Here is a 9777-nt window from a genome sequence, read left to right as displayed (position 1 = left end):
GACCCCTACAATACTTTGTGTTAGGGTGGCTGCAGAGCACTGCTTTGTGCAGGGTATGGTCCCTGGTACAGTGGTGTTGACTTGCGAGCCATGCCTTGCCTTTCTCCGCACGCCTTCTGGTTCTTTCTAAGCGGGCGTCCCTGGTCGGATGGTCCCCAGTCGGTTCTAGCGCGCTAGTTAGAGAAGAGCGGTGAGCAGGCTTCCCCATGAGCCCTGGTCGTGGGGTCAGAGTCGCGGGGTCAGAGTCCGAGGCGGTCCTCGTGTCAGGCTTTCCGAGTGGAGGCCATGCGGAGGCAGTCGGGGCCTGATGCTAGCGCTCCGATTGGAGAGGCCGTTCGGAGCTGGCCTGAGACTGAGCTAGTACTCCGGTCAGAGAGATGGGCCGAAGGCGGCCTAGGCCTGAAGCGAGTGCTCCGGTCTATTGGTTTTAGACTTTTGGGCTGGTCGAGAAGAAAGAAAGGCCGTTTTCCTGGGTCGAGCCCTGGCGTGGAAGCCGGTCCCCGAGGGACCCCGGGTTTATGAACCCGACAGATGGGCACTTGCATTAGTCTATTTTTCAAATGTATGTTAACTCCTTCAGAAGATCATTTAGTCTGTTTTCACTGAAATATTTGGGATTTTGACCTTATGTCTATTATGTGTTTGTACTGTAAATGCTAATTTTTACTAGACTAGTTTACTTACTTGCATTTGATAGATAATTAATATATTCATTCAATTCTTCCGTTTTTCATCCCAAAGAAATAAGCCTGCGCGAGCGAAGATGGCAGCGGGGCGGGTCTAGACCCGAAACCCATGGGTTTTGGACTCGACGGGGGTGGGTCTAATATTCGCCCCACAGGTCTGTGGGTTCGGAGAACCCGAAACAGGGCAGGTTGGGGTCGGGTTTTGATTCTCCCCCCTGGGTGCCCATCGGGGACCTGAAGTTTAAGGACATTGGTAAAAAGGCCTAGCAGAACCGGCCCAACTAAGGATACATTCTATCCTTTGCTCTCGGCTCTCCCCACTCCCCTACTGCAGGTCCGCAGCCGCACTGGCATTGGCAGCACACCGCATAGGCGATTCGCATGGCATCGCCACCGCACTCCGCACCTCGTGCCCTTCGCCGGTCCATCGCCACCCTACGGCCCTCCGCCGGTTCGCCGCCGCCCTGCAGCCCTCTGCTGGTTCGGTGCCCTCCTACTATGCCCTTGCTGGACTGGAGTACTGGGCTCTTCTGCTATGCGCCTGTGCCCTTGCTGTGCCCTCCGCCCGTCGGCCCTCCCGGCTCCTGCGGACGTGGCTCGCCGGCTCCTGCTGTGCCCCTGACGAGGACCGAGGATGAGCGGATCCGCTTCACCGACCACCCCGTACTCCCTATCATCAAGGTGTGTGTCCCCCGTCGGGTTTCGGGCCCCCGTTGGGTTCGGGGGCGGGGGTAGATTTTCACCCGAATCGGGGTTCGAGGCTAGGCGGGTTTTCTTGGCGGGTCCACGGACGCTCCACCCACCCCGAACCCGACCCGTTGCCATCCCTATGCACGAGCGGTGAGGACAGCATTGCCCACATGCGGCGGTTCCTCGCATCTTACAGGCATGGCGCTACAATCGGCTACGCATGATCCTGCGGCGGTACGAAGAGAGCAGAGGTGGCGGTGCACTCCCGATGAATTGGTCGCTCTTTGTTGGGACTTCCTCTCTGGAAATCGAACGACACCCTTTTTTTTGAAAGATCAGGAGGGGCAAGTTGACCCTACTGGCTATATTAAAAGAACAAGAGTATAAGAACAAATACAAGATCAAAGCAAATCAAGACAGCTAAACCGCATGAGCAGCAGTAGGGGACCAGGATTCACTGCAGCGAGCTGCTAAGCTGAAGGCCAAAAGGAACTTGGAGGAATCAACTACGCAATGTCGTGTTCAGAGCTACGCACTGGCTATGACAGTGGGGGCTGTTACAATAGGAGTGAAGACATGAAGAAGTTTATTGTCCAAGGGTGTCGGAAGCTAGAGATTGCAGCTCTGCAATGCTCTGCTTTCTTCAGATGGTCTTATGCTCTTAGACTTAGTGTTTAGTCTTTGGTTAGAAACTGGTTTTGTGCTGCCTTGGATGTTTTGGTCAGCTGGTGTGTTGATGTTCTTCTATATTGAACTCGTGGCCTGATTCCTTTTTTTAAGGAAGAAACCGGTTGTTTAATCTACCATTATCTAAAAAGGGGAAACTATGGAACTAAAAAGGGGGGACGGCACCCCATCGAGGAGGGGGGATGGAGATGCTGATGTGTTCTCTTGTCGGCTGCCTGTGCACGAGGAAAATAATCCTCTGACAGATGAGCCTCGTTGCGGAGGTCCACTCCTCGCAGTCGCAGCGCAGGTCCGCTCCTTGCGGCACACGGAACGAGGAGGGTGAGAACTTGGACCTGACGGACATGTTTTGATTGGGCACCGAACAAAGCGATCAGGGGAGAGATGATGGGTTTGGACTGCATTTGGTCTGGGCATGGGTTGGGTTTGGACGGGCCGGGCCCAAACAGTGTTCGGCTGCCCTTGTTCTGGAGGAATTTGGATGGTTTGGAGGAATTCTGGAGGAATTTGTGAGAGAAAAATATTGTTCCGGATGAAAAAAGAAGCGGATCAAGCCGGGTTTAAGGGCACGCGAACGGGGCCTGAATCAGGAGAAAAATAATTAACTTAGCTGCTTTGAGATCCGTGCAAACTTTTAGAAACAGGAGTATTGGAGCAGTTCTTGATAGGAAAATGTTTAGTGAGTTGTTTGTCTGCTTCACTTTTGGTATGCTTGGTTTTCGGCGGGTTTTCTTTTCTTTTCTTTTTTCTTTTCCTAATGACGCGTGCTCCAATTTCACAACGCGCTGTGGCCTGTGGAGGGCGTTGAACTTGACTCCCACCTGTAGGCTGTATGCCTGTCTGTATCTAAGCCCAGCCCTCATGGTGGGCCTGCCAATTGCCCTTGCAGACTCGAGAGCAACGGTTCGAATGGCAGGCAAATCTCTGGTCTGTGTACAGCCATGACCGATCGCGCTCTACGAGAAGCACGCGTGTGCCAGCAGTCCCTGCCTGAGCTATCATTCTTCTTCTCCATTGAATTGCACCAGCTCGCTGTTTCCTGCTTGCTCCCCCAACCCAACCCCAATCGGAGGTGCTAGAGCTCGAGCACCTTGTTCTCACTGCGAGGTCTTCCTAACAGCCTAAGGGTGTGTTTGGTTCCTTAGTCCAGATTTTAGTCCCTGTTCCATCGAATGTTTGGACACATATATGGAGTATTAAATATAGATTAAAAAAATAACTAATTACACAGATTGCGACTAATTTGCGAGACGAATTTTTTAAGCCTATTTAGTCCATGATTTAATAATATTGTGCTACAGTAAATATGTGCTAATGATGACTTAATTAGGCTTAATAGATTCATCTCGTAAATTAGTCTACTCCTGTGTAATTAGTTTTTTAATTAACTTATATTTAGTCCTCCTAATTAACATCCGAACGTTCGATGTGACACGGACTAAACTTTAGTCCCTGAAACAAACACCCCCTAACAGGATGCCTACCGCAGCTCGCTCGGCGGGACCCTAGCCGGCTCGCTCGCTGTCCCTCAACCAGCCACCGCTATTGGTTTGGCCGCCGCCCGAGGGCCGAGGCCCCTACCCCTTTTAAGACCGTTGGCATTGAAACACACAAACATCTTAGGACGGTAATCACAGGATGACTGGGCTAAGAACATCAACTCAGCTCAAAGTCTTAATTACAGCAAAACTAGGTCCTCATCCAAAACAAAGTCCTCACGTCCGACAACCTTGCTCAACGTGGATGGCCCCATCAAGACGCATACATCAAATTTAAAATGTGGGAGTTGGCATTCTAATTGAGCTCTTTCTTGACTTGGGAAATCAGCGAGATAGTATTTTTCCATTAGACTGCATGTATATTTTTTTACGTCGATGCCTCCGGACTTGGATCCATAGATCCACAAAGAGACAAAAGCTTGTCGCTTGAGAACTGAATTGATCTTCTAACTCAAACAGTTGTTGATCAATTGCAACATTAAACACAATAGTGAAAGGTTGTAGCGTTATCATTCTTGTTTCTTGATTTAGTCACATCAACATAGCTGCAAATTGGGAGACATGGATTGCGGTGCGGTGAGGTGCGGCCATGAACCAAACGCACCCTATGTGCCTAAAAAAATTCAAAACAACTTATAATTTGAAATGGATGGAGTATATTTTATATCAGAAAAATGTGAAACTAGTACCAGTTTCCTTTTAAAAGTGATATCTGCCCTACTATGCTCTATTTGGAGTTATTCGAATCTTATTTATTTTGAAATAAATAATGAGCATAATTTTGGACAATAAATTAATAGGAACAAAAATAAATAAGTCCTAGTTAACTTTAAAAGACAAAAACAGGTAGATAACATTTTTATAGAAATGGTATTAGTTCCACATTTCTTGATTTAAAATAAATCATTTATGATTTAGATAATAAACTACATTTTTTATTACTTTTACAAAATCGAAAAAAAATCATATTTGAATCTGAGGACCAAACCCTTTTGACAGCTGGAGGCCATCTTGTATCTGTTTTTGTAGTTCTAAGTTGAAATTTGAATTGCCGTATAAGTTGGAAGTTAAAAAATAGACTTTACCCTTTTAATTTTTCCCTAGGTCAACCTCTCAAACTGACCTAAGTTTATAAGAAAATGCACATTCATTTACAACATCAAGTTAATTTCAATGCCCACCATGCCATATGTGCTTTTTTTGGAACTGCGATGTGTGCCGACGGTTGCATCTCTTTGGCATCGTACATGTTAATATACTCTTTACGTAGAGTTAGTCAAAAGTAGTGAAATCTGACTTACCAGGAGCATCTCCAAGAGTCTTTTTACTAAATATCACTCTCTAAATCATCATTTGGAATGCATGTATATCCATATGTGTTGGGGTGGATTGGAATGAAACTTGGTTTAATTCTACTCTAACATATGCGGATTGAGATGAATACATGTGCATCCAAACAAGGCCTTAGGAAGAATATAGAGAGTCTCTCGGAGATGCTCGGAGAGTAACAAATTATTTCCAATGACAAAATGCTGTGCAAATAAGATTTTCCTGAAACTTTAATAATTTGGGAAAGGATTGTTTGGGCTTGAGAAAAGGTCATGGGCCTTTAGAAGTGGCCCAATAGGGCTTAACCGAGAGATGTGAGAGGACAGGACAGAACAGAACAGGGAACGCCAACAACGCCTCTCGTTCGGGAATGGGAATGGGAGCGGCGGCGGCGGCGGCGCTGCTCGTCGCGCCCAACTGCACCTCCGTTCCGTTTGCCTTGTCCGTTTTCGCTTGCATCCAGCAACGAGATTGCCTGCTTCAGGCTCCAGCGAGGTCTCTCCGGTCGCACATCTCACTCTCAGGGAAAATGGAAGTCTGCTTCACCAATTTCTGGAGGCGTGGTCTTGAATAGCTGCGTGCCTGAATGTGTGGCTCAACTAACTCCACATTATAGTCTGTTCGTTTGGCTATGACTTTCGTAAACGATCGTAAATTTCCAGCCGAAACAGTATTTTTCTCTCATATAAACCAATCAGCAGTACTTTACGAATCACTAGCGATACGAACCCGCCAACCAAACAGGGCTACGCCGTGCCCAAGGGGCACTGTGTCTCCGTCTTCCTCGTCGGTGCGACCACGGCACAAACTGCGGCGACTGCTACTTTATATGCTTGTGGCCATGCGAGGTTAAAGTTTATTGCAAATTTTGCCTCCAACTAGAAGCCTCATCTTTGCTGCTACTAAGTGCCAGGGTTGATTACTGATTACAACTTGCTAATCTTATCTACTTGATCTACCACTCTGGCTCGTTGTTGGTCTTGAGTTCTTCTGAAACTGTACTATTTTCGGCACTACTCTGCTTTTTGGCCGAAGAGTGCAATATACAGGCGACATGTCTAAATGTTTGGTTATTAATTTTAATTTAGCAGCACTCCTTGCTTGCTTAATATACTTGCAGTGCATCATTTAGGGAGACACTAGTTCAGCTGAGGAGGCTAGGTATTCAATCTATTGTATATACTGACACGGTGACACCTGATTAGGGTACATGCATAATTAAAATTTCCGAGCAACAACATTTTATTCCAAAAAAAAAACAGAAACAGAACTGCAAACATATGTGAAAAGACACAAGTACTAGCTGGCAACTTGTCTTTTATGATGCACTTGTTCACCCTTTGAATAGCTCCTGCAGCATCTCCTGCAACTCCTGAGGAGTGGCTCCTGGGGTGATGCTATTGTTATCCTCCAAGTATTCCAGAAAGCCTGAAACGACTATCCCAATGATAGCTTCACGCAGCCTTTTCCTCAGCTCAGTGTCCGGGACTTTCCAGAGCTTCTGCGCAGCGTAGGTTTTATGAAACTTGGACTCAAACTTTCGCAGTGGTGAGTTTCTCTTGAAGCAATGAATTGTAGAATTGCGCAAGCATTTCAACACTGGTGCCCAAGACACTTGCAGATAACTGTGTACGTATGTATCTGTTGATTTTGGGAGTGAGGCTGTTCAAAAAATTCGTGCGGTCGTCAATGGTCCAAATTGCATCAAGCTGCTGTCTAATGAAGTAAAAATTGTTAATCAAGAAGATGAACCGAAGGCTCTGGTCGGAAAACGACTTTGATACTCTGGCAAGCTCTTCTTCTAGGGACCCAACCATCTCCATGATCAGGGTAGTAGTCATAGAACACATATCTTTTTGATGTAGTAAAACAGAACACATATCTCCATGATGAGGCTAAAAAAATCACAGGGAGCAATGCTTTAGGTGTAGTTTATCACAGACCGAGTGACCTTGTGGATATCCGATTGCAGGATCTGAGGCCCTGTTTGGTTGGGCTTTTGGCTTTGGCTTTTGGCCCCAAAAGCCAAAAGCCCAATCAAAGGGGTTGTTTTTGGAGGCTGTTTTTTCAGAAGCAGCTGCTTTTCCGTAGTACATTTTTGAAAGCTGGTTTGACCCTGCTTTTGGCTTTTGGCTTTCTGCTTTTCAAAATTGGTGGAATAAAAAGCTCTTCCATAGTTGTTTCAAGAGAGATAAAGATAGAAGGTATATTTTATACTTGTTTAACCAAACAGCTTTCAGCTTTTCTACAGCTCACAGCCCACAGCAGCTTTCCCACAGCTCACAGCCCACAGCAGCTTTTTTCCACAGCCACAGCTCAACCAAACAGGGCTAGTACCCCATGAACAGGAGTTGCCGTCCCAAGACGGAATGAGAGCAGTCCTGATCTGGTCAAATGCGTTCCGTATGGCATGATCCAACTTACTCAGTTCTGCTGACAAGAAGTCTCCAATATCAGAAGTTACCCCGGGGGATTGCGAACAGGATGAGGAAGTGAAAGACATCATGATCTGTTCTGATGCCACGGAGAGAGCATCACGGACCTCTAGCAGTGCACGGAGCTTCTCAGCTGCTCCCACCACACTGCTAGAAAAAACATGTTGTTGACCACTAGGATCATCAGCATTCAGAGGAGCAAGAGCAGCAATCGCGTGAACAAAGGTGAACATCTTCAGCAAGGTTGCTTTGACAAATTGTGCAAGTTCAGAAGGTGCAGGTGGACCAACACTTGCCTTCTCTTCGCTACGAAGTCCACTAAAGCATTTGCAGACGGATGTGCTAATCACCTGTAGAGCGGGGGTCCCAGTCTTTACAAGACGCTGTAGCTGCCGCGAGACGAAGATCCTCTGTGCGGTTGCACCAAGCTCAGCAAGGCGGAGAAGCCAGGCGACATGCAGCTCTGAGAGCCACCTGTTTCGAGGCAGTGACGTTGCCATTGGCACCGGCACAGAATTCCTCCACCAGGCCCCTCATGTGCAGGCGCGTCTTGGCAACCTCTTGCTTGAGCTCCATGGCTCTTTCTTGATGGATCTCCTCCTCCGCGTTTTCCTCCATGACCAGAGGTCGTTCTCCGACCGGATCGAATGACTGAATAAGGTGGTGTTGGTGGCAGTTGAGAGGGTAGTAATGGTACCTGAAGTGGAGGCGGTGCTGCCGGAAACCGGCTGCCTAGAGCCGCCGCTCCATGCTCTCTGCCAGACCGCCGCCATCCTGGCTGCTTGAAATATATATCTGCGATTGGAATCTGTATTTGACGACGGAGGCGCACACACTCGGCTGTAATCGATGAATCTGCAGACAGATGCAAATGAAATGACCAAGGAATCACGTCACCTTTGAGTCTGGCTTAAAAGGTGTCGGTTTGACCCCATTTTTTCGCGATCGTGCCGTGGCACGTTTTTCATTAAGCAGAAGAAGAGTTTGTTACACCCTAAGCTAGCCACGGTAATCCACCGATTACCGAGACCAGCGACCGCAAAAACACACGTGGTTGTGATTTACAAAGTAGTATTTTTGCGATAAACCAGCTGAGCACGAGGCTTATGTATCCTTGGCGTCAAACTCGGCCAAATCAAGGTTCATGGCCACTAGGTTGAATTCGCCCGAGAACAGCCCCCGCAGTGCCTCCTGCTTTTTGGAGGCCGACAAAGGGGCCGCAAAGGTCGCCTGGTACTTTTCAACGACCCCAGTTTCCACAGCATTGGTGTTGACAGCGATGCCAAGCTTCTGCATAAGAACGTTCTACGCCTGGAGTGTGGAGTTGGCCGGGGTTTCCGGGGTAGGTGTTCGCTCCTCCTCAGCGTGCCCATCTCACAACGTGTTGTTGGGAGGGTGTTGACCTTGCCACCTTCACGGCTTCACCCTCAACAAACCGGATTTGCTGTGGCAGTACCTGTCGATAAGTCCAGCCCGCTCGATAGCCCATATGGATTTTGGGACTAGGCTAAATCATTTGTGGATTGTGGAACACAGTGTGCCTTCCGTGCTTGTGCAAGCTCAGGCTTCAGAGCAACAGTGTTAATGCCAGTCAAATATCTGATTCGTGTAGCTGTTGAGATGCCGTGGTTGCTCTGTCTCATTTATATTAAGTTCGCACTTCTCGAAGTATTGACTAATTCTTTATAACAGTAGGACTAGTAGTTAGACAGATTTTATATTGCTCCTATCTTGCAGATGTCGAGCCAAAAAGGACTACTTGATGGCAACAACAGATGGTGTGGATGCTGAGGGGTGAGGGAGTTGTGTTGGAGAAGACCTATTGGAGAGGAACGCATATCGTCACCACACGCATAGACATTACCCACAACCTTGCTCAGCTTCTGATCGAGAAGGATGTGGCGGATGGGGAGGAGTTCATGAGCCTATTCATCACACACTGATCACAGTTAGCGCTGAGGTTCCAGTATCTATTCGACTATTCCACGGGGAAAAAGAAACGATCCTCGTATACTATATATTGAAGAGATACACGGTATTTCCTCTGTCTCAAAATAATTGATACTTTAGCTATGAAGAATATAGACAAATGTTTGTCCAGATTCATAGCTAAAGTGATAACTATTTTGGGACTGATAGAGTACTTAGCAATTAGCATCATCTGTTATTCAGAGCGGGGATGGTGACGGTGAGGTAAACTAGTGCCTCTGTGCTTCTGCAGAGGATCCACTGGGCATTTGCTGCAGAGGATTGCAATCTATGCGATGTTTTAAGTTACGGCACACGAATTTGCTTGCAGAAACAGAAATTGACAATCTAGGAGGCTTGTCTATATATAAGGTACATACAGCTCTCGGCTGTTCAATATTTATTTCAAATATGTGTCAGAGGGATGGAGAGAGAGACACAAGTTTTGCCACATGAAGTTTTATAGTGCTTCAAATTTTTGTC

The 9777-nt window shown here is 47.2% G+C and overlaps 1 pseudogene; it reads right to left on the bottom strand.

The window, feature by feature from the left end:
- Nucleotides 1-6224: 6224 nt before the first annotated feature.
- Nucleotides 6225-8099, bottom strand: LOC136526578 (uncharacterized; annotated as a pseudogene).
- Between the last annotated feature and the right edge of the window lie 1678 nt (nt 8100-9777).

This window comes from Miscanthus floridulus, chromosome 19 (genome assembly GCF_019320115.1).
Source record: "Miscanthus floridulus cultivar M001 chromosome 19, ASM1932011v1, whole genome shotgun sequence".
In the NCBI taxonomy this organism is placed as follows: Eukaryota; Viridiplantae; Streptophyta; class Magnoliopsida; order Poales; family Poaceae; genus Miscanthus; species Miscanthus floridulus.
Note: the sequence above shows the minus strand (reverse complement) of the source record. Positions and strands in the feature narration are given on the sequence as shown.